At 35.9% G+C, this 26383-nt stretch overlaps 1 long non-coding RNA gene across 1 annotated transcript; it reads left to right on the forward strand.

The window, feature by feature from the left end:
- The first annotated feature begins 1986 nt into the window (after positions 1–1986).
- Positions 1987–26383, forward strand: LOC137620635 (uncharacterized). The gene is made up of 4 exons (XR_011040089.1): positions 1987–2086; positions 9370–9569; positions 23752–23954; positions 24719–26383. It is a non-coding gene; the product is annotated as an uncharacterized lncRNA (long non-coding RNA).

A 26383-nucleotide genomic window follows, 5' to 3' on the forward strand; every position in this document is an offset into this window, starting at 1 on the left:
TGGTAATACTCTGTACCTTTTTTTCTCTAAAATCTCAATGAAACTTATTCCTAGAAGCATGTGGGCGGCCCCACAAGGAAAATTTTGTTGAGTGTCTGTTTTCTAATGTTATAGTGTCATCGTAATATTTGTCATTCGTAACAGTAACGCAACGCTTAGATGCTTTTAAAATAATCATATGTTGTTCAGTTTCTTATCGAAACCGTAAAACTGATACTTTGTTGTTAAAATTTGTGGCTTATTTTATATTTCCAGTAAATACTTGCTTGAAAGTTTTTTATTCTGCTATTTACCGTTGTTTCATACTGTTGGAAAGATTATCCGTATATTTTCGAGGATTTTCAAAATAATTAATGCAATATCATCCTATATCTATTTCCAACGAAATGGTTTGCGTGCTCAGTAAAGCTGAGCTTGAAATTTACGTTTTTTTAATGCCCCCCCCCCCTCTTTCTCTGCTATATATTAATTTTCAGTTATTTAGACTTTAATACGTCCTCCATGCACTAGATTTCATTCACGGAATTTTTACAATGAATTAATCTACGTGCTTTATGCACTACAGAAAGCTTTTTGATTAACTAATTAGTTTAGTGTTGTCATAATATCTTGCAATAAACAGTTATGATATTTGTAAAACTGTAAATTAGTTTAATCTATATACCTTTAAAATTATTAGCATCGTAAAAGATTAATTTCCACAATTTAATTTTATATGTTATTTTACATTATTCGATTCTGTTATTGTAATATCTAACTCAGGATTAACATTCATTGTATTCTCAATGAGTTTCTCTAGTGAAAGGAAATTCATTAGCCAGTAGTCTCCTTTTAAAACGCAGCCTTATATTAGTTTCTCTAAGATGAGTTTGTGTTCTTGGACTTTTCACTGACCAAGAATAAAAAAAAAAGGACTCCGAGATAAAACTAAGTTATCTGTCAATCAATAGGTTAATGAATTTCTTCAGAACTATTTCGTGTTATTTTAATGCCTTCAATCTATTAAGGTGAAAATGTCGGTTTCATTGTAGTGTATTACATGGCAATGTAACCTAGGATTCCAACTACTTTTTCTTATAGGAAAAATTACGCTCCCTTCGAAAATAACACTCGTTCCCGTCGCAAATTAATAGTTTCAGAAATATATATACATCTATATCCAATTACCAAAATATCTTAAATGCCAAATATATATTCACTAAAGCTTTAAAATGTGCCATTAAATTCTAATAATTTAATGCCTTCTGTGACGAATCTAGGAAATGTCAGAAATAGATTATATATAATTACTGTATATTATAATAAACTGTTTTATTTCTTAACTTTACTTGAGTGAATAGATTTTACAGAATAAAGTAAATATGTAACCATAGGTGGGCTGATAGATATAATTGTTAAAGAGCCCCCTAGAGTAGTTTCTTATAACAAGGGTTCGTTCAAAGAAAATGATTTAGTCATTATGTTTTTATGGGAAGCTATTTTAAATTCTTGTTCTGCAAACCACTTTGACCTGGCAATCCTAAAGTGGTCAGTATTGTATTGAATAAGTAATAGAAAGCTATGTCTCCTGAAACTTTTCAGATATATAGAAACCAAAATCTGAATAGCTAGAAAAAGGAAAAAAATAAAAATCGTAATTTAGATTTTTCCTTTGATAGTTAGCTGCGATTTTTTTTAAATATCTTCCTTTCATTTGTGGTATCTCTTCCTGTATTTTCTGTATTATTTTCTTCATTTACTGAGTTGGGAGGTAGTTTTGCGTAACTCGTATATGCTCGCTAGTTTTTTTTTTTTCTTTTTTTTTTAATACTCGGTAATGGCGCTGTCAAAGTAACCAACAGATGTCACTAAAATTGGGGTTATTTAGTTTCTTGGTAGAAATTTTGTATTTTTGTAGAGTCCTTGGATGTTAGCCAGTTAGCCAATCAGGTTGTTGCTTTCTTTGTTTTAAGTGGCCTTTGCGGTCGTCTGTGATTTGTTGAAAATTTTACATTTTTAAGCCTAGAATTTTACGTCTTCATTTGAAGTGTTTTATTAGTGGAAAGAGGTCGTGTGTTTCTCGAGTTTCCTGCAATGTTCCTTAACCGTAAGTATAGAAAATTCTTTTATTTTCTTATAGGTCTTTAGTATTATTGATTAATCGTGGCTTGAAGTTGTTGGTGTACTTGTAATAACGTTAGTCTAGGTCGTTATTGTTTATTGCTATTATACCGTGAGTTTTCTATCATGGTAAAAAATTTTATTTAAATGAGTGAATTGGAGATGAGAAACTTGGAAGCCAATCGAGCGTGATTTAATTCCTTTTTTTGTATTCGTAATGCGTAACTAAACTTCAATATTAATTGGAAACCACTTTGGTAATCGTAATGGTAGCTTTTTTTTATAATGGCTTTACTAGATTGTAGCCAGTTTATACTTAACTAGTTGCTTGATCTGAGGTGAAGGACATTTTAAAAATACATTAATAGAGAACACAAGGTGTATATCTGCGGGCAGCGTAAATTGAGATGCACAACTGTTAGCAGTTTAGAAATTTTTTATATAACGGGATGGGAGGAGAAATGATATAACAATTACATAATTTCAAAATGGCTGTGGAAAATTTTTACTCAAGAATACGCTGCCTGCGATTTACAAGTAAAAGGTGATAACGTTTATCTAAGTGGGTTCTTTCCAGTTCACCTCTGCTGTAGTTTGTTTCCAATTTAGTCAACTCTGACTAAGGTAAAAATTTCCATCTCTAATCGCTTTTTGTAAAAATTTTCACAAGCAATGTGCTAATGACTAGTTTAGAATATTTCATCATTAGGATATTGAGCCATGAATATATCTGCCCTCATTTACTGTTTTGAAGTAATTCTTTACTAAGAGGGCTGTTTTCCTAGTCCTGTCGCACATGGAAACATTGGGCCCTACACCTACATGACCTACGAGATCTGCTTGTATACATTCTTGGATATTAGATTACCACAAAGGGTATTCCATATTGTTAAATCCACATTATCTAAACACTTATAAAAGCAATGTCTTCGGCTTTTTAAGAGCTTCAAGATTTAAAGTTTGTCTTGAGGGAGCTTGTTATAAAGATTTATCCTAAAGGCTTGAGTTTCTTAATAGCCATAATTTCGTCAGTGTTTTTAGTCTTGTCTTGGGTAGCTTTTCTGGAATCGGTGTGGTTTAATATCCTCAAGTCGGGTAATCCCAACATATATACTAATTACTTATTCTCTTAGGGGGCCACTTGTAGACCCATGACCACTCTTGATGGATTATTCCAATTTCTTCTGTTCTGTGTCAGTCATCCAATCTCTAATAGTTCAAACTCCTGTATATTCTGTTAAACACATCCTCCAATCTTTCCTTGGTTGTCCAGGAGGTCTAAGTTCATCTACATGTGCCAAGAAGACCCTCCTTGGCATTCTTTCCTCTGCCATTTTTGCAACATGCCCTGTCCGTTGTATTCTTCCCTTAATAAATCGACTTAGATGGTTTTGTCCGCTCTCTCAACTCGGTTATGTCTCCTCCATTCTTGTCTTTCTTGGTCGTATACTGGTCTCACTATGGTTAGCCCCCTTTTTTTCAGACCAGAATGGCCCTTATTGCATAATACATCCTCTACTTTGACTGTAGAGGACACTAATTACTTGAAACAAATACAAACCCCCTCTGGATACGAGGAAGGTAAACATTTCACTCATTACTAAGGTTTCATAATTGGACTTAGATTTATTCAAATCAAAATTAGCTTCATATACTTGTTCGATAGCTGGCCTGTATCAATTTTTTTAATGTCGGCACATCAGAGTAATGCAAAAACGCTTTGGGATAATGCAAAAACGCTCTGGGATAAATTTTTTATTTGTAGGGAAAGGGTCTTGAGAATATTGGCATGTCGGGTTTTGTATGTCAGTAGGTAAATTATATTGTACACTCGTTATGGATTTTAACTTCACCGTAACAGTGTTGTTAGTGTACGTAAATGGTTGCGTTGGGACGTTTTGCAATATCGGGTGTTGTGGTCTGATAGTTCCTCTACAGCAGGAACTTTAGCCGTACAGAAAATGCCCCCCCCCCCCCCCCCCCCCAAAGACACTGGTTTTACTGGGTAGTATTTACCTGATGAAAGTGTCAAAACTCTGTATTTAGTTATAATCAAGCAATGCTTATCAGCATATTCTTAGTATTATGGCGATTTGCGTTATCTTATAGGTATCTTAAAGCCCGTATGTATTCAGGACTTAAGAAATTGCACCAGTTTTCACCAGTCTGGAAACTTCTCCGTGAAAAACGCCGTTTCAACTCTTAAATTGTAAAATTGCTTTTCGGTTAAGAGTTCTTAGGTTAAATGTTCTTTTTGTAGAGTTTGTGATAGCCATTTCAATAGCTCTTGTTGTTTGTAACTACAGAACAAGAATTAAGTTTAGAGAATAACCTTTGCATATTTCATTATTGCTATAATTGCATGAAGTTCTCAATTAAGTAGGTCCTATTTTTTCGAAACAAATGGTTGATGGCCACTGGGGTGATTATCTTTCATTCTAATTACATGATTAAAAATAACCTTGAGAATTTTAAGGTAATGGCAGCAAATTCTTGATCCCACCCTTTTCCCTGTGCATTATCCCAGCTTATAAAACACAGGTTTTGTCAGGATTTCAGTTTATTATGTAACGAACGTCGTCGTATCTATGGTTTTGACTGGTTTTAAAACTTTAAATCTCAATGTAAATAATAAAAGGGCTCAATGTACAATCTAATTTCTATGCAGATTATTGTATATACCCTTGTCTCGTGTTGGTAACCATTACCAAGAATGAATTACGTTAGTATTGCAGTTTAAAACAAAAATCATCAATGGGGGATTTAAAACTTAAAATAATAACCTATTGCAGTATATTAGAATTGTTTAAAAGTGACTGTGAGACACTGAAATTTTATTAAGAGAACGTAAAAATGACTTCAATTTCTTTCAAGTAGTAAGCTTTAATCACCACGCTTGAGAGTGCAAAAAAAGTTAAAACCTTAAAAGTGGTGTTTTCCTGGTCCTATCACACAGGGAAACCCTACACCTACACACAAAACTTTAAATCTGTTTTTCGTGGACATTCTTAGGTATTTGGTGTTAGTTTATTTTGGGGCCGCATATTTGAAAGCTCTAGAACGTACAAAAAACATTAATCTTGGCTCCCATGTCTTTAAACCATTAACTTTTTTGTCAAGATTGGTTGGCTGTACAGTGTTGCAACTTTGATATTTTTAACGTCCGGTTCTGATAACTAGTCGGTGTAATTCAGTTAGTAAGTATAGGAGAAATCCTTTTTCGGGAGGGACACTTTCAAGTCTTGCTCCTTTTGTAATTTCATAGGTTGTAATGGTTTAGTTAATCTTGGTCATTTAGTTCCTTTACGGAGTATTCATGCAGATACTATACAAAGTTTCTAAGGTGATATCCAGCGTTGCTTACATTAGAGCAGACATATTAGTCTGTTATAAACCTAGGTCACGAACTAAATATCAAGCCTGGTTGATATTTTTGGATGCTGCCCAAGTTTTCTTTCCTACCCACTATAAATTCAGTTTTGTCATCCATTCCGTTATACCGGTAAGAACCTCGTGTAAAATTTCAGCGGCATCATAGAAATTCATGGATCGGTAAAATGTATAGCCTGAAGTAAAATAGTGAAGTCTGCAAATAGTTTAAACTTAATGTTTGTAGTACTTGATATACCCATAGTATAGATAGAAAAGGAGTAGTTTGTCAACAAAGTAATCTTTTATACTCAAATGCTTGAACTGCAATACCGATGAACTTTTAGGCACTTTATTCAAAAATGTTATTCAGCCTTGGGCAATTCCCAAAACAGCTAAATGCATACACTTCGCAAAAGCTTCGATGTTTTCGAAGGCAATTATTGATCAAAATTTTAATGTTTATTAAAGAGTGTTTGAATATACTTAGATTTACTGACCAGTTAGTGCACATCAAAAGCAGCTCTAAGATAGTACTAGGGATACTAAATTTGTTCTCAATGTTTTCTAGCATATAATTTAACACAGCGAATAGGACTCGGGTAGAGTATAATTGTAGGCTGACCGGTTGTCTGGCAATGCTTCAATTCTAACTAGGTGTTAAAGAACTACATATTCCATCACTTTTGAAATAAAGGATATTCAAAATAGGTCTGTGAACTTAATTCCTTATAATTTAAAGACCATTCAGAAATGGTGTAACTAAAGCCACTTACTCAGATTTAGGAAACCTTTTCCTTTAATTTTCTTGTCATTGTCTATACTAAGAGACTTTTCTACTCTTAATTCGAATGTCATCGGATCAATATAGTTTTCCTTTGCCCCTTTGATATTCCTGGTGACTCCATCTTTTTTTATTATTAAATTTCTCCATTTTGTCTAATCTGACATGGAATCTGCAAGACCAAATTATATACTTATGCTTTTAAGAAATTCTTTGAAATTGTTTAACCACCTTAGTCACTATACCCAGCCGGAAACCTTAAATTTAAATTTCCCATTAAAACCTTCGAAAAGTAACTTCTCTTGCTGCTTCGTGGATTTTCCCTAATAGTATTGAGTTTTCCTTCTTAGTAGCGTATTATAGTGGCACTTAACGGGTTTTGTATTCTACCCATGGACTGAGTTTTAACATTTACTTTTTCTCTATTTGTCTCCCCCAATCCAAGGAGGCCTATCCTTTCTTTCCAGCACCTTATATTTATAAGGCAATCAATACATACAGGGCCTATTTACATCAAATTTTTCCGTAAATTCGTCAATGAGATGGCTTTTTTTCTATTCTATAACTGCGTGTTTCTATAAATTTTTATTAACTTGTATACTTGACACAAAGCTGCAGTATTAATCAGATCGTTCAATTCCAACGTATGCTCTGTAAAAATTGTTTTATATTCAACGCTAACCAATTGATAGGATTCCAATAGCTCATTAAAGGAAACTTCACGATTTAATGCGACTTTTATCCAAAGATTACAAATAACTGATTTTCCAGTGTGAATTTCAATAAGCCTACTGAACTCTTAAAAAAATATTGGTATTTGTTCTTTTTAAGCTATTACTGTATATTTTTTCGTGTATAGTTCAGTATGTATTAAAAAATTGTTAAAATAACATTTGAGAACGAAAAGCCCAACTTACCCCACCACCAATTTACCCCTGTTAGGTTTTGTTGAACTTCACACGATTACTTGGTAGTCGTGTTGGAAATGACCCAAGGATGACTTAGTAACATTTTGGAAAAAGTACACAAATGCACTGCTACACTATGATAATAATCGCTTTTAAGTAAATGGCAAATAACTGTTTGTTTTTTGAATAACAATACGCCAAAACAACTGAAATAATTTCAGATAGTTTGTGGATATGTGGGTATGACCCAAGGACAAATTTTTGAAAGTAAATCTTTAATAAATGACTGATTGGCGTGGTGCCCATCTTAAGTATTGAATTGGGTTATTCCTTAGCAGGATTAAGGCTACTTTTCTGCGTCCAATGCTTTGAACCCTATAATTCACCTTGTTCATATTTTTATCTTAAATGGAGTAAATGAGGAAATCGGACACATTCTTTAGTTTCGTGATTACTAGCACAATTTATAGTCAATGCAGTCATTTTTAAACTTGCGTTCCCTCCCGCTATGACTTCGGTAATCACAAAAATTGTCATGTACGCCATTACTTGCTAGAATAGCTGTCCTGCGCCACTAGATTAGTTTAGCATGTGCATTCTTTAAAGTATCAGGAGTATCAATAGTTATCTTTGGGTCGCATATTTGAAACTCCTCACCCCACACTCTAGATGCCCTCTTCTTAATATTGACCTTAGGCACCGGTGTCATGAAAAATTTTTTCAATTAAAGAATTAAACTTGTGTCGTCCCACCTGTAGCATATTCTTTGAAGTAACGAAGTGTTGTCCCTGTCCATCGGGAATTAACTAGATGACCCTGCAAAAGATATTCAGTGCATTAGACACATTTCTCGTCTTTATGAAAATTAGGATAATCATAGTTTCTGAAATAGATCTACTGGTTCCATCAGCATAATATAATTGCCAATAGGGATTGACTTGTATCTATTAGAAAAGCTCTCCCCTCCCTTCCCCCATTAACTTAATGTTTAGATTAAAATTTCTAGTAAACTTCCTGCCTACTTATATTCTTTAAGAAAAATATATTAAGATGTCTTATTTTAGCCCAGAAAGAAGATTAAAAAGCTAAAAATAAAAGCTGGCTTTCTCAGTTAGAAATTAAAAGTAGATAAATACAAACAATAATAACCTAAATATGCTGCTATAGTTACGGTTTGATTTAAAGATGCATATTTTGCACAGTTGGGTAAAATGGGCTTTTATATGCAGCAGAGACCTTAGTTTTTTTTCTTATAAAATGTCATCTACAAAACGCAAATTTATACCATGCAATATATTTGAATGAAGGTCAAACTATTATTCAGATAACAGTTGGTAATGGCCTGTGAAACCTTTAGTCAGTGGAATTATTTCAGATGTTAGAAGGAAATAAAGCGAATAGAGCAAAAGAATGGATTGTCAACTCGATAGTTTTTCTTTTGTGCGTTCATAGTTTACCGAAATTTCATATTTTACTAACGATCCAATTTCATCGAGTAACTTTATTTAATTTTATCAAAGATCTTCCATTGCAGCAGAGCGAAACCTGTACTTATACACGAAAAAAGTTTGTGCTGTAGATATAACACATAGGCAAATGCAATCTAGCGAATTAACGAACGAGTAGTATAGTCATTACTATGGGTAATTTTATCTTTGGGCGAGTATCGGTGTATTTTCCTCTTAGAAGTGTCTTGATTTTAATTAACTTCACACACTTGACACTAAAGACTTTGAGTTAGGCACTGAATGTTCTTAGTTCTTTGGATTAGATACATAAACCACCTCTCTCTCTCTCTCTCTCTCTCTCTCTCTCTCTCTCTCTCTCTCTCTCTCTCTCTCTCTCTCTCTTTTCAACTGTACAAAATTTTAATTTAGCCATTCAAATATTGGTTTAATCCTCCTATACTCGGATGTTATCTTGCCTAGTATAAAGCGCACTGTATGTAAAATTTGAGATGCATCCACGTCTGGGTCAAATACAGATGCCATTAGACTAGTCTGAAATAGGAAAGACCAGGTCAGAAAATACTGTTCCAGTGAAACAATGAACTTTATTGCAAGCAGAAATTAAAGTCTTCCAAAAGCTACCCCTTTTATATTAAATTTTGCTTTTACTCTACAGATAGGAGTGTGATGTTAACATGATTTAGATTTGAAAAAATAAGATTTTTTTGTCGATAAACTAATTTTTTGAACTCTTTGCCAGACTGAAAGTTCTTACGCCATGGTTATATGGACAAAGCCTTTGGAGGGTGAGATTGTGAAACAAATCGGAATGACTTCCGTAGAACTGGAGGACAACGCATAACTTTAAGACTATTTTTGGTGGACCCAAATTGTAGAAATTTGAAGCTCTAAGACCAGACAAGCGCTGAAGATGTTCACTTGGCTTCTGATGAGAATAAGGTAAGGGCAGGCCACAGTCCAGGCAAAAAAAAAATAAAAAAAAAAAAAAATAAAAAATAAATAAATAAATAAAAGAAAAATTAAAAAAAAAAAAACCTAATTGAATTGGCAAAATTACTAATCGGTAGACTGCGCAATTTCACTTTCACCTGTTTGCGTGTAGATTTGATAAGCTAGGGGAAAAATATTTCTAGGCCCATTTTTAAATTGATTGGTTTATCCCTTAAACGTATACCGACGTTAATACTTTGCTCTATTAGTTTATGAAAATTTTTTTAGAAAAAAAGCTTTTCTTCTGAAATCGGTGTGGTTTAATATTAGTCAGGTAATCCCAACATAGATAGTAATTACTTATTCTCTTACTCCACTGGACTTGGGGCCACTTGTTGACCCATGACCGCTCTTGATGGATTATTCCAATCTCTTCTGTTCTGTCAGTCATCCAATCTCTAATAGTTCAAACTGCTGTTTATCTTCCTCTTAAACACATCCTCCAATCTTTCCTTGGTTGTCCAGGAGGTCTACGTTCATCTACATGTGCCAAGAAGACCCTCCTTGGCATTCTTTCCTCTTCCATTCTTGCAACATGCCCTGCCTGTTGTATTCTTCCTTTAATAAATCGACTTGGGTGGTTTTGTCAGTTCTCTCAACTGTTGTCTCTCCCATTCTTGTCTGTCTTGGTCGTATACTGGTCCCATTATGGTTCGTATTCTCACACTTTTTGTCAGACCAAAATGGCCCTTATTGTAATACATTAGATACTAATAACTTGAAACAAATACAAACCCCCTCAGGATAGGGGGAAGGAAAACATTAAACTCATTGCTGATAATGAAATAGTTTTAAGATTTTGACTTGCTGGTTTTGAGGTAGGTCAGCTACTGTCAGCATAGGAGTAGTTTTGAGGTAGGTTAGCTATTGTCAGCATAGAATCTACAATTTACTTAAATTACAAGCACTGCTATTGATAGGTAAATTTTATTTTCACTGATAGTTGGATTATAAAGTAAGTCATGGGGTTACTAAGGTTTCATAATTGGACTGATTTATTCAAATCAAAATTAGCTTCATATACTTCTTGTTCGATAGCTGGCCTGTAGCAATTTTTAAATGTCAGCACTTCAGATTAATGCAAAAACGTCTTGAGATACTTTATTTGTAAGGAAAGGGTCTAGAGAGTACTGTCATGTTGGATTTTGCTTACCAGTAGGTAAACTCTTGTATACTCAAGGTACGGATATTAATCAAACTGTAACAGAACGTTTTAAGTATACGTAAATGGTTGCGTTGGGACCTGTTGCGATATCGGTTGCGATATCGGGTGCTGTGATCTGATAGTCCTACTACAGCAGGAACTGAATCATACAGATAGTTATCCCCCACCTCTTATAAATTAAGTTTCAATGGGTAGTTTTTTTACCTGAAGAAAGCAATATATCTCATGCATATTCTTAGTGTCTTGGCGATTTGCGTGATCTTATAAGGGTATCTTAAAGCTCGTATGTATTCTGGATTTAAGAACTTGCACCAGTTTCCACCAGTCTGAAAACTTCTCGGTGAAAACGCAAAGTTTTACAATAAATTGTAAAATTGCTTTTCGGTTAAGAGTTATTTGGTTAAATGTTCTTTTTGTAAAGTTTGTGATAGCCATTTCAATAGCTCTTGTCGTTGGTAACTACAGAGCAAGAATAAAGTTAAAGCATTTCCTTTACATATTTTATAATTGATATAATTACATGAAATTCACAATTAAGTAGGTCCTATTTTTTCGAAACAAATAGTTGATGGCCACTGGGATAGTTATTCTTTCATTCTAATTACATAATTAAAAATAACCTTGAATTTTAAGGTTATGGCAGCAAGTTCTTGATCCCACCCTTTGATAAATTTAAATTCAGAACTATAACTTGAAGTGGTTGCAACTGAGTTCTGCGATTTTCACTGCATTATCCTAGCTTATGAAGCGCAGGTTCAGTAAGGATTAAAGTGTATTGATGTGACGAATGTCGTCGTATCTATGGTTTTGACTGGTTTTAAAGTCTCTTAAATCTCAATGTAAATAAAAGGGCTCAATGTACAATTTGATTTCTATGCAGATTATTGCATATACCCCTTTGTCTCGTGTTGGTAACCATTACCAAGAATGAGCTACGTTAGTATTGCAGTTTTAAAAAATCATCTATGGAGGATTTAAAACTTAATACTAACCTATTGCAATATATTAGTTAGAATTTTTTAAGAGTGACTGTGAGACTTTGTGAAAGTTTATTAAGAGAACGTAAATATGACTTTAATTTCTTAAAGTAGTAAGCTTTAATCACCACACTTGAGAGTACAAAAAAAAAGGTTACAACCTTAAAAGTGGTGTTTTCCTGGTCCTGTCATACAAGGAAACCCTACACACAACAAAACTTTAAATCAGTTTTTCGTGGACATTCTCAGGTATTTAGTGTTAGTTTATTTTAGGGCCGCATATTTGAAAGCTCTAGAACGTACAATAGACCTAAATCTTTGCTCCCATGACTTGAAACCATGTAACTTTTTTGTCAAGATTAGTTGGCTGTACAGTGTAGTAACTTTGATATTTTTAACGTTCGGTTCTGATAACTTGTCGGTGTAATTCAGTTAGTAAGTATAGGAGAAATCCTTTTTCGGGTGGGACACTTTCAAGTCTTGCTCCTTTTGTAATTTCATAGGTTGTAATGATTTAGTTAATCTTGGTCATTTAGTTCCTTTACGGAGTATTCATGCAGATACTATACAAAGTTTCTAAGGTGATATCCAGCGTTGCTTACATTAGAGCAGACATATTAGTCAGTTATACACCTAGGTCAAAAACTAAATATCAAGCCTGGTTGATATTTTTGGATGCCGCCCAAGTTTTTTCTTTCCTACCAACTATAAATTCAGTTTTATTGTCATCCATTCCGTTATACCGGTAAGAACCTCATGTAAAATTTCAGCGGCATCATAGAAATTTATGGATCGGTAAAATGTATAGCCTGAAGTAAAATAGTGAATAGTCTGCAAATAGTTTAAACTTATGTCTGTAGTACTTGATAAACCCATAGTATAGATAGAAAAGGAGATTGGACATAGTACACTTCTAATTCGTACACTGTAGTTTGTCAACAAAGTAATCTTTTATACTCAAATGCTTGAACTGCAATACTGATGAACTTTTAGGCACTTTAATTCAAAAATTTTATTCAGCCTTGGGCAATTCCCAAGACAGCTAAATGCATACACTTCCCAAAACTCTTTTTTAAGAGTTTAGTTATTAACTAATACTTAGGTTGTCCGCGGGTGTGGACGTGTTTCAATGCTCTGTATCGAATCTGGCTTTAAACGGAATCGTTGTATATCTCATTGTTTATACTATGAAAAATCTCTTTGTGGGTGTTTGCTAGTATTGATATTAGTGAAATATAGTGCTATAAATCAGTGGTTTCCTTGTATGTGAGGTCTGTAGTGAAAGGCCTGACCCAGCATTTTTGCGTTGGGGTGGGGCTACTTGAAAAGTTCATTGAAAAATGATTCAATATGTCCTTCCTTAGAAAACGAAAAGGAAAACGTAATCCCGTGAATGATCTCGATCTATTTGTGACTGAAATCGACACGGTACTCCAAGGAAAAGAGGAAAATATAATGGCAGCAGCTTATGAAGAATGTGATGACTTAGACAATCATGGCATGTGTGGGCACTGTGAGTCCTATGTCGATGATGGGATACAATGCGAACAATGCCGAAGATGGTACCATGATGAAGTAGCTTGCTCTAATTTAAGGGATGGTAAAAGTACTCTTTTAAAAAGCAGGAACATCATTTATAAATGTCCAAAATGTGTTGAGTCTGCATATGTTGATGACATGACGAGACTAAGCATCAACATAGCAGAGATGAAGGTAAATGTACAACAACAGATGTCTGGTTTTATGGATATGATAACTGCTCAATACATTGATATGCGTCAAGAAATTGTTGAGCTGAAAGAGAAACTTATGGAATACGAAAAAGAGAATGTGACCAAGACTACATATGCAAGTAAGTTGAAATCAAGAAACACTTTGGTTATAAAATCTACGGAGGAAAACAAGAAGGCTTCAGATATCAAGAAAACTATCATGAAGAAGATAACCACCAATGTCGAACAGGTCAAAACCTCTAAACAAGGCCACTTGGTAGTTAATTTTGCGGATAAAACTGGGTTAGAAAAGGCTAAAAATGACTTAAAAGAGGTCAAGAATGACATTAAGGTAGAAGTAGATAAAAAGGATCTACTTAAACCGAAGATCAAGGTCTGCAATATTGATGAAAATGAAGATGATATAATTGCCAGTATAATGGAGAAGAATGAATGGTTGAATGATATATGTGAAAATGAAAAAGACTTTAAATTGATCAGGAAGTTTAAATCAAGACAAAGCGGTAAATTACACGTCATTATAAAGTGTAGTCCAACTATCAGGAAAGTCTTCCGTAAAAGAGATGATAGAGTATATACCACGCTTGGAGGATGCTGTAAAATCTATGATTCCTACAATGTATTTCAGTGTTATAAATGCCAGGAATTTGGTCATACTGCTGAAAATTGTAGCAAGACTCGGGTATGTGCCAAGTGTAGCCAGGATCATCGAACCACGGATTGTACTGTAAGTACGTTAAAGTGTCATATTATTATTATTATTATTACTATCCAAGCTACAACCCTAATTGGAAAAGCAAAATGCTATAAGCCCAGGGGCTCCAATAGGGAAAAATAGCCCAGTGAGGAAAGGAAATAAGTAACTGAAGAGAACAAATTAACAGTAAATCATTCTAAAAAAAGTAACGTCATAACAGATATGTCATATATAAACTATTAACAACTTCAAAAACAAATATGTCATATATAAACTATAAAAAGACTCATGTCCGCCTGGTCAACAAAAAAGCATTTGCTCCAACTTTGAACTTTTGAAGTTCTACTGATTCAACAACCCGATTAGGAAGATCATTCCACAACTTGGTAACAGCTGGAATAAAACTTCTAGAGTACTGCGTGGTATTGAGTCTTATGATGGAAAAGGCCTGGCTATTAGAATTAACTGCCAGCCTAGTATTACGAACAGGATAGAATTGTCCAGGGAGATCTGAATGTAAAGGATGGTCAGAGTTATGAAAAATCTTATGCAACATGCATAATGAACTAATTGAACTAATTGAACGACGGTGCCAGAGATTAATATCTAGATCAGGAATAAGAAATTTAATAGACCGTAAGTTTCTGTCCAACAAATTAAGATGAGAATCAGCAGCTGAAGACCAGACAGGAGAACAATACTCAAAACAAGGTAAAATAAAAGAATTAAAACACTTCTTCAGAATAGATTGATCACCGAATATCTTAAAAGACTTTCTCAATAAGCCAATTTTTTGTGCAATTGAAGACACAAACCTTATATGTTTCTCAAAAGTAAATTTGCTGTCGAGAATCACACCTAAAATTTTGAAAGTCATACAAATTTAAAGAAACATTATCAATACTGAGATCCGGATGTTGAGGAGCCACCGTCCTTGACCTACTTACAATCATACTTTGAGTTTTGTTAGGATTCAACTTCATACCCCATAACTTGCACCATACACTAATTTTAGCTAGATCTCTATTAAGGGATTCACCAACCCCAGGTGTACATTCAGGGGATGGAATTGATGCAAAGAGAGTAGCATCATCTGCATATGCAACAAGCTTATTTTCTAGGCCAAACCACATTACTTTTCATACTATGAAAAGTAATGGGCCAAGAACACTACCCTGTGGAACACCGGATATCACATTCCTATACTCACTATGGTGCCCATCAACAACTACTCTTTGAGATCTACTACTTAAAAAATCAATAATAATGCTAAGAAACGACCCACCCACTCTCAACTGTTTCAGTTTGAAAACAAGGGCCTCATGATTAACACGGTCAAAGGCAGCACTAAAATCAAGTGAGGAATTACAATGATACGAATCATAAGACATATGACGATAACTGTAAAGTATACAAGGAGGAGCTTACCAGGATAAAAAATAGAACCGATCATGGAGTCTAGCCCATTGGTTAAGTGTGGTCTGATAAATATTCAATCGGTGGGGAATAAAACCATAAAGATTAGAAATCTTATTAACGAAATGGAATTAGATTTATGCTTATTAATGGAAACTTGGTTGCAGGGAAATATTAGTGATAACTCAAAGATTCAGGAGATGACGCCGTGTACTCACGATTTCTACCACGTACCAAGAAAGGACAAAACTGGAGGAGGAGTGGGTGTCTGTGTCGAAAACCTTCTCTAAGGTTTCTATCATGAATGAAATAGTATTTGAAACGTTTGAATATATCTGTTTAAAACTGACAAGAAACAATAAGGTATTGAATATAACATCATTATATAGACCACCAGCGAGTAATATGACTAAATTCATTGAAGAATTTAGTATACTTGTGGGTATGGTGGACGATATTAAAAATACATTAATTGGTGGAGACTTCAACTGTTGGGTAGATGATGAAAATGATAATAAGGCTAAAGAACTCAAGGAAGTATTTGAGATGTTTAATTTAATAAACAGTGTTTTGGTATCAACGTCAGTAGGTGGTCATACACTCGACTTAGCCATATGTGGAAAAGACTCAGACCTAATAAAAAACCTTGAAGTGGAACCAGACTTTGAGATCTCAAAAACACAAACTCATCACCTTTAATGTTAATATAAATTGCACCAGAGTATTGAAAAAATGGATCACATATAGGGAACGGGAAAATTTTGATGCTGAGAATTTTATTGAAGCTAGTGTAGCGCAAATGTCTTGTGTGAACACACAATGTGAACATTTGGTAGACATAGAATGTGTTGGGTGCTATACCAAGAAATACAACGACAATTTTGGAAAAATGTACGATACCACGTGTCCCATAAAGAACAAACAAATAGTGGTACGCGAAAATGTTAGATGGTATAATAGTGAGCTATTAAAGGCAAAAAGACAGACGTAAGATGGAAGGTAGATGGAAAAGACCCAAATCCTTACAAGCCAGAAATCTATATAATAAGGCCAGAAATGACTATAACATCCTGTTAGAAAAAACAAAAAGAAAATTCTACAACGGCGAACGTAAAAAAAACCAATAACATGAAGGACTTTCACAAAAACCTTGATGATTTGATGGGATTAAAGAAAAAATGTCTTGCCTGACAATGTTTGTGCAGAGAGTTTTGCTATATTCTTTAGTGAAAAAATTGATAAAATCTATAGAGGCTTCCCCCAAAATCACTTGGGAGGACAGTCAGGTATGCCAGTGAAGGAGGGAAAGAAGTTTATAAAATTTAAGGAAATAAATGTGCGACTTGTTAAAGGTTATGAGAGAGATGAAGAATACATATTGTGGAAACGACCCTTTCCCAAACAATTCTATAAGTGAAGCTCCAAATAAACAAGTCGTATATAATATTTACCTGAACATAATTAACCTAAGTATATCACAATCCTGTTTTCCTAGCTGTGAAAAAACTGCGTTGATCAAACCAATTTACAAAGGGAAAGGTGATGTAAACGAGCTAAATTCATATAGGCCAATTTCAAATTTATCCTACATGTCAAAGCTTATTGAAAAAGTCATTAGTGAGCAATTATGGGCGCATATTGACGAGTTAGAGGTATTCCCGGAAAATCAATCGGCCTACAGAGCTAATCATTCTACAGAAACTACTGTGTGCTCAATAATGAATATATGATAGGTCTTCTTGATGGGGGAAAGTGTGGAATTTTAATTGTTAGATCTTAGTGCTGCTTTTGACACTGTTGTGCACGAGTACTTACTTGACGACTTAGTCTATTGGAGTGACTCAGGAAGCACTGAAATTTTTGCGAAGTTACTTAGTGAACAGGAAGACTATTGTAGAAGTTTCTGGAAACCGATCCAATGAGAGAATTCTTATGAAGGGTGTACCACAGGCTAGTGTCCTGGGCCCTATCTTGTTTAACATATATACTATCGAGCTATCACACATCTGGAAAAAACAAAGTGGGTTTTAAACTATATGCAGATGATACTCAGTTTTACCTCTCAATTTCAGCAACACAAGATACAGAAGAAAATTGATGAGATAATGACTGAAATAAAAACATGGATGCAGAGGAAAAAGCTCAAATTAAACGATGATTAAACAGAATGTATGTTCTTTGGCACAAAGGTGGCTTTGAAGAATTACCAGTTAATTCAAAGTTTAAAAATTGGTGATGCTGATGTTGGGATTGTGCCTGTTGTGAAAAATTTGGTTGTACTGATAGACTGTAATTTGTCAATGAAGGACCAAATTGTGAACACAGTGAAAGTGTGTAACTATCACCTGAGAAACATAGCATTTATTAGAAAATATTTAACAGAGGGCAGTACAAAAATTTTAGTGATGAGTCATGTAATACCAAGGCTTGATTATTGCAATTCTCTGTACTACAAATTGCCCAATACACTACTAAGAAAGCTTCAAAATGTGCAAAACCGGGCGGCTAGACTGATAAAAGGCATTAAATTTCGGGAGAGAATAACTCCTGCACTGATCGATCTACATTGGTTACCTGTTAAGGCTAGAATTGAATTTAAAATTTGCTTGTTGACTCACAAAGCACTTATAAGTGATAAGCCTAAATATCTTCGTGATTGCCTGGTCCCCTACCCTGAAGCTACCAGCGCCGCTCTGAGTTAGACATGCAGATGACCCACATAGACTATTCGAAATTAGTGTGAATCATGCAATAGGAGGAAGAACGTTCAGTTATGCGGCACCGAGACTCTTTAACGACCTTCCACTCGATGTCAAGAATAGCAATAATGTGGCAGCTTTCAAGAAAAACCTGAAGACTTATCTTTTTAGAAAGTGTTATAATAGTGACCTGAAAACTATTAAGCCTGAATACAAATGCTAGCGAAATAACTGATAACGATACAGAGCAAAATATTAACTGGAAAGGAATTATTTTTTCACACACAAAGGCCCGCCTGAACAGACCTTTAGTGTTTGATGGAGGGCGAGAAATAAACCCCTAAAAAAGTAAAGTAAGGCAAATTTGATCAAAATTTTAATGTTTATTAAGGAGTGTTTGAATATACTTAGATTTACTGACCAATTTGTGCACATCAAAAGCAGCACTAAGATAGTAATATGGATACTAAATTTGTTCTCAATATTTTCTAGCATATAATTTAACACAGCGAATAGGACTCGGGTAGAGTATAATTGTAGGCTGACCGGTTGTCTGGCAATGCTTCAATTCTAACTAGTTGTTAAAGAACTACATATTCTATCACTTGAATTGTCCAGGGAGATCTGAATGTAAAGGATGGTCAGAGTTATGAAAAATCTTATGCAACATGCATAATGAACTAATTGAACTAATTGAACGACGGTGCCAGAGATTAATATCTAGATCAGGAATAAGAAATTTAATAGACCGTAAGTTTCTGTCCAACAAATTAAGATGAGAATCAGCAGCTGAAGACCAGACAGGAGAACAATACTCAAAACAAGGTAAAATAAAAGAATTAAAACACTTCTTCAGAATAGATTGATCACCGAATATCTTGAGGTTAGAATAACTTTGAGATCGAAGAGCCTAACTTGCCCCCCCCCCTTAACTTGCCCCCCCCCTTAACTTGCCCCCCCTTAACTTGCCCCCCCTTAACTTGCCCCCCCCTAAACTTGCCCCCCCCTAAACTTGCCCCCCCCTAAACTTGCCCCCCCCTCCTCCTCCTTAACTTGCCCCCTCCTCCTCCTCCTCCTCCTCTTAAACTTGCCCCCCCCCCCCTCCTTAACTTGCCCCCCTCCTCCTCCTCCTCCTTAACTTGCCCCCCTCCTCCTCCTCCTCCTTAACTTGCCCCCCTCCTCCTCCTCCTCCTTAACTTGCCCCCCTCCTCCTCCTCCTCCTTAACTTGCCCCCCTCCTCCTCAACTTGCCCCCCTCCTCCTCCTCCTCCTTAACTTGCCCCCCTCCTCCTCAACTTGCCCCCCTCCTCCTCCTCCTCCTTAACTTGCCCCCCTCCTCCTCCTCCTCCTTAACTTGCCCCCCTCCTCCTCCTCCTCCTTAACTTGCCCCCCTCCTCCTCCTCCTCCTCCTACTCCTCCTCTTAAACTTGCCCCTCCTCCTCCTCCTCCTCCTCCTCTTAAACTTGCCCCTCCTCCTCCTCCTCCTCCTCCTCTTAAACTTGCCCCTCCTCCTCCTCCTCCTCCTCCTCCTCTTAAACTTGCCCCTCCTCCTCCTCCTCCTCCTCCTCTTAAACTTGCCCCTCCTCCTCCTCCTCCTCCTCCTCTTAAACTTGCCCCTCCTCCTCCTCCTCCTCCTCCTCTTAAACTTGCCCCTCCTCCTCCTCCTCCTCCTCCTCTTAAACTTGCCCCTCCTCCTCCTCATCCTCCTCCTCCTCTTAAACTTGCCCCTCCTCCTCCTCCTCCTCCTCCTCCTCCTCCTCTTAAACTTGCCCCTCCTCCTCCTCCTCCTCCTCCTCCTCTTAAACTTGCCCCTCCTCCTCCTCCTCCTCCTCCTCCTCCTCCTCCTCCTCTTAAACTTGCCCCTCCTCCTCCTCCTCCTCCTCCTCCTCTTAAACTTGCCCCTCCTCCTCCTCCTCCTCCTCCTCCTCTTAAACTTGCCCCTCCTCCTCCTCCTCCTCCTCCTCCTCTTAAACTTGCCCCTCCTCCTCCTCCTCCTCCTCCTCCTCTTAAACTTGCCCCTCCTCCTCCTCCTCCTCCTCCTCCTCTTAAACTTGCCCCTCCTCCTCCTCCTCCTCTTAAACTTGCCCCTCCTCCTCCTCCTCCTCTTGAACTTGCCCCTCCTCCTCCTCCTCCTCCTCCTCTTAAACTTGCCCCTCCTCCTCCTCCTCCTCCTCCTCCTCCTCCTCCTCCTCCTCCTCCTCCTCCTCTTAAACTTGCCCCCCCTCCTCCTCCTCCTCCTCTTAAACTTGCCCCCCTCCTCCTCCTCCCCCTCCTCCTCCTCCTCCTCCTCCTCCTCTTAAACTTGCCCCCCTCCTCCTCCTCCTCTTCTTAAACTTGCCCCCCTCCTCCTCCTCCTCCTCCTCCTCTTAAACTTGCCCCCCTCCTCCTCCTCCTCCTCCTCCTCCTCCTCCTCCTCCTCCTCCTCCTCTTAAACTTGCCCCCCTCCTCCTCCTCCTCCTCCTCCTCTTAAACTTGCCCCCCTCCTCCTCCTCCTCCTCCTCCTCCTCTTAAACTTGCCCCCCTCCTCCTCCTCCTCCTCTTAAACTTGCCCCCCTCCTCCTCCTCCTCCTCCTCCTCCTCCTCCTAAACTTGCCCCCCTCGGAATATTAAAGTATCTGGGGTCATTTTTAGCTACCCAATCCTTGTTGAAGTAGTTCATCCATGTTTCAGATATTGCTAATAAGAGTTCTACTGGGAATGTAGGAAAAAAGTTTTGTACTTTTTCATGGCTTGAAAAATTACTGCTTGAAGTTTCAATTTTTTATTTTTGTCTTGGAAGAATGTCATTTTCTTGTTGGATTTTTATGCACAACTCAGAATTTTACCTTCAGCTGGGATTACTATTGATAGTTTTTAGTTAGCTCAAGCAAGGCCTATGTTTACCTAAAGCTCCATGAAGGACAGATTGAGTTTTGTTTTACCATGAGAACTACGATGAAAAGTTAATTCCACAATATCACCATTTGACACTTATTTCAAATTTTCTGAAATGCAAGATAATTGGAATAAAGGAAAATGAATGGCTGGTAAATCTAAAGTATACATATTAACTCATTAATAAACAAAACCTTTGATTTATAATTGCCTTCGATAACATCGAACATTCTGCGAAGTGTATTTACCCCCGTTTTAGGTTTTTTTGAACAACTTAACACCAAAATTACTTAGTAGTTGTGTTGTAAATGAGAAGGATGAATAACATTTTTGGAAAAAAAAAGTACACCAAAACACTGTTACACTATGAAAATAATCGCTATTTTAGATAATGGCAAATGATTTTTTTAACATTACGGCAAAACTACAGAACCAATTTCAACAATACTCTTTTGATATGTTGGTTATGCCCCAATGACAATTTTAAAAAAAATAAATCTTTAATAAGTAAGACTGCTTGCCGTGGTACCCCTGAAGTTAAAGCATTGAAATGGTTTAATCCTTAGCAGGATTAAAGGCTACTTATCCGCGTCCACTGCTTTGAAACTTCCTAATTCACCTTGTTCAGATTTTTATCTTAAATGGAGGAAAGGAGGGAATCTGATGACATTCTTTACGTGGTTACTAACAAATTTTGTAAAGACAAGGCAGTCATTTCTAAAAGAGTTCCCTTCCGCTAAGACTTCGGTAAACTCATTATTTGCTAGAGGTCTGTCCCGCTCCACTAGATAAGTTTAGCTTGTATATTCTTTCAAGTATTTAGAGTATCAATAGATGTGATCAGTGTTTTGTGTAATCCATGCAGAGAAGTTTCATCTTGAGTCTTTAGTCCTCATGACGAGGAGGGGATAGTTATCTTGGTCGCAAATTTGAAAATCTGAACCCACAATCTACAGTAGATGCCTTCTCTTTTACTGGAACTTTGGGCACCTGTATCATGAAATGCTTTTATAGGATTAGATTTGTCATCCCAAAGTGCCATCCCATCTGTAGTATATTTTTGAAAGGACGAAGTGTCCTGATACAACAGGAATGAACTAATTTACTAATGATTAAGACCCTACAATAGATATCCCGTTATTATATTGAATACATATTCGTAGTCACTATGAAATTTAAATTCATTCTAGTTGCTGCCTTATATCTATTGGCTCCATAAGCATATGATTGCCAATAGAATTGCAGTACCCCCCGTTAGCTTAATTTTGGGGATTAAAATTTTTAGTAAACTTCGTGTCTACTCTTAATTCTTTAAAAAATAAATCTAAAGTAAAATATTGAAAAGCTAAAAATAACTGCTGGCTTTCTCCGTTAAAAATTAAAATTACAAAAATACAAACATTAATAGCCTAAACACGCTGTTATAGCTCCAGTTTGATATCAATATGCACAATTTGGTTAAATGAGCTTTGATATGCTCCAGAGGCCTTCCTTTTTTTAGCTTATAACATAAGACCCAGTATCTCATAATACTGCGCAAATTATAACAGGTCACACTTTAATATCCAGGGTTGAAACTAATATTTAGATGACTGTTAGCGAGGGAATGTGAAACCTTTAGTCAGTAAAATTATTTCAGATGTTAGAGGAAAATAAAGCGAATAGTGCAAAAGAATGGATTGGCAACTCAATAGTTATACCGTTTAGTGTTCGTAGTTTACAGAAATTTCATATTTTACTTACATTCCAATTTCGTAGTAAATTTTAATTTTATCAAAGATCTCACATAGAAGACACGAAACAAAAAAATGTAGATATAGCACATAGGCAAATGCAATCTAGCGAATGAATTAACGAATGAGTAGTGGTAGTCATTTCTTGAATTCTTGAATCACGGCTAGTTATCATCTACGCCTAGTGTCATACTACAGGTAATTATATCTTATGGCGAGGATCCATGTATTTTTCCCTAAGTGTTTTAATTCTAATCAACTTTAAACACTTGATACTGACTATAAAGTTCGGCACCGAATATTCTTAGTTCTTTGGATTGGATACATAGAACTCTCTCTCTCTCTCTCTCTCTCTCTCTCTCTCTCTCTCTCTCTCTCTCTCTCTCTCTCTCTCCTCTCTCTCTCTCTCTCTCCCCGTAACTTACAAAAATTTCATTTAGATATTCGAATGTAAATAGATCAATAACCTTAAAATATGGTAGTAAGTCTACTGATTAGAATATTGCTTTAATCTTCTTATACTCAAGAGATTTTATCTTGCATAGTATAAAGCCCACTGTCTTTAAAATTTGAGATATATCCACGTCAAATAAAGCTGCCACTAGACTAGTCTTGAATTAAAAATGACCGGGTAAAAAATACGGTGTTGAAGGGAGACCCAATGAACTCCTTTATTGCAAGTAAAAATTAACTGTTCTTCCAAAAGGTTTTTCCCCTTCTGGTTAATATTAAATTTGGCTAATAGTTTAGATAGGGGTATGATAACATAATTTAAATTTAAAAACAAATGAGATTTCTTGAAGATAAACTTAGTTTAAAATTTTCTTTTTTTCACCAGACTGGAAGTTCTTTCGCCATGGTTATACCAACAAAGGCTTTGGAGGGTGAGATCGTGAAACAAATAGAAATGACATCCGTAGGACTGGAAGACAACGCGCAATTTTTCAGACAAATTTTGGTGGAACCAAATTTTAGAAATGTGAAGCTTTCAAGGCACGACAAGCGCTGAAAGATGTTCACCAGGCGTCGGATGATAATAAGGTAAGGGCAGGCCACAGTCCAGGCTTTGGTAAACAAAAAAACTTTGTTGGTCACCTATACAGTACAGTAAATTAATTAGGGGCAGGTTGTCAGGTAGAAACAGCCTAACTGATCGAATTTTAATGAAATTCATTATTACAAACTACTAGACTGCAAGTAGGCCTATACAACGCAATTTCACTTTAACCTTTTTGCGCGTAAATTTGATCAGCTAGGGGGGAAAAATTTCTTGTAGACCCATTTTTAAATTGACGGGTTTATCCCTTAAATATATACCGACGTTTATACTGTGTTCTTAGCTTATGAAATATTTTAGAAAAAACAAAAATCGATTAAGTAGCACAATAGATTAACTTAATTTGACAATCTCAAAACATTTTTACTTAAGGTTTCTAGAATTAGAGATTTTTTTTTCTGAGAACGGGATTTTAAATTTTTTAAAAGGAAATTTTATTTAATCACTAAAATCATTGTATTTGACAATTTTTGCTTTTAACTGCTTACCTGTTAAAGGACTCGTACATAGATAATAAAATTGAAACCTGAGTTTTTTTCCAATTCTGAAACAAGTTGAATAATAGTTTTAAACATCTTGAAGATGATTTGTGGAATGACAAGATTTTTCCTTTTTCGCATAGTCAAATTTTATTTCTTAAAACATTAGCAACATTGTAATCTTTAAAGCTTTAGGGTGCATTACAAAAAGCATTGGTGTAACATTATAATATCAGTTTATAAAATGAATTGTGCATTTTCTTTAACAGGTGGAACCAATTAGAACTGTATCTGTCGTTTTTGTCAAGAGGACGAAGTTAACTTTCAACGAATTTAAAATATCAAGGAAGCAAGTGGAGGATTTAATCCAGCAGACAAAGGATGGCCTAAATAAACTACGAATTAGAGGTTACAGCTTTCTTCGTCTTTCTGGAATACAGGAAAGGTTTCTATATTCAAACTATAATTTTTGCTGTCGATGGAATATAAGGTTAGCTTAGAATAGTTTAATTCATGCCAAACTAGACAACGCTAGGATGGGGTAGACTTCAGGATGGGGTAGACTTCAGGATGGGGTAGACTTCAGGATGGGGTAGACTTCAGGATGGGGTAGACTTCAGGATGGGGTAGACTTCAGGATGGGGTAGACTTCAGGATGGGGTAGACTTCAGGATGGGGTAGACTTCAGGATGGGGTAGACTTCAGGATGGGGTAGACTTCAGGATGGGGTAGACTTCAGGATGGGGTAGACTTCAGGATAGGGTAGACTTCAGGATGGGTCAAGCTGAATTTAAGGTTAGCTTAGAATAGTTTAATTCATGCCAAAATAGACAACGCTTGTATAGGGTAAACTTCAGGATGGGTCAAGCTGAATTCTGGCTTTATTTTGTCAAAAATAGTGTAACGGCTTTTATACTTGCTCAGTCATTAGCTTTAGGTGTGATACCCTTTTAAAACCACAAATTTTGTCAAGATAACTTAGAAAGTTTTGTTTTAGATGATTCAAATGTACAATTTGATATTGCTAGCTAATCATTGTCTTTGCCATTTAGCTCAAATTCATAAATCGTATACAACGTACAGTATGTTAAGCTCTAAGACTGAAAGATAATTCTCCTCCGAGTATTGATTTTGAGTTAACCATTTTAAAGTAGGTTTTTTTTTTTCATTTACGATTTTTAAACTTAATATTCTTGCCTTTTGTAATATTTTATTGCAATCGCTTTTTTCGAAACAGTTTCGTTAACGTAACATTAAAGTGCCATCTATTCAGTGTAGATTTATCAGAAACTGCTTTCCTTTTCCCATGGAACTTTGTCTTAAGCCAAACCAGACAGTTTTCTACTGCTGACCTCCATAAGCTAAGGGATTGCCAGAGCTGTGATGATTAAAATTGCTTATACATCACTAGAAAAAGCTATAATAATTTATATATTGTAAAACTAGTTGTGTAAAAAAATTTGAAAATGTGCCGAGTCTTACTAATTTTATGATTTTAGCGTAAAATGTAAATTAATCATTAGTATCGTAAACATCGAAACAAATATGCTGTTAAATTTGGTAAAACTTCTTTTTAATTTCTTAAACGTATTTTCACGTTTACTAGTCAATTTGATTTCCAATCCTTTCCTCCCAAGCAAATAAGAAATTCTAGATTTAACATTTACGACTATTCCCTCAAACTACACCCCCCCCCCCCCCCCCTTCTTCTGACAGAGGCGTTAGCGCATATAAAATAGGTTCGGCAATTATTATAGGAGTCTCTTGTCAGCATGAAATTTCCCTAAGCACATTGCATAGTCATGCTGTTGAAGATATTAGGACAGTAAGAAAGGACAATATCAGAGTTGACATAGGTTTAAAAGCTGATCTTCAAAGGTGGTTTGAGTTTGTATTAGAAAATAGTATGAGTTTGTATTAGAAATGGGGAATCT

The sequence above is a fragment of the Palaemon carinicauda genome, chromosome 27, assembly GCF_036898095.1.
Source record: "Palaemon carinicauda isolate YSFRI2023 chromosome 27, ASM3689809v2, whole genome shotgun sequence".
Classification (NCBI taxonomy): Eukaryota; Metazoa; Arthropoda; class Malacostraca; order Decapoda; family Palaemonidae; genus Palaemon; species Palaemon carinicauda.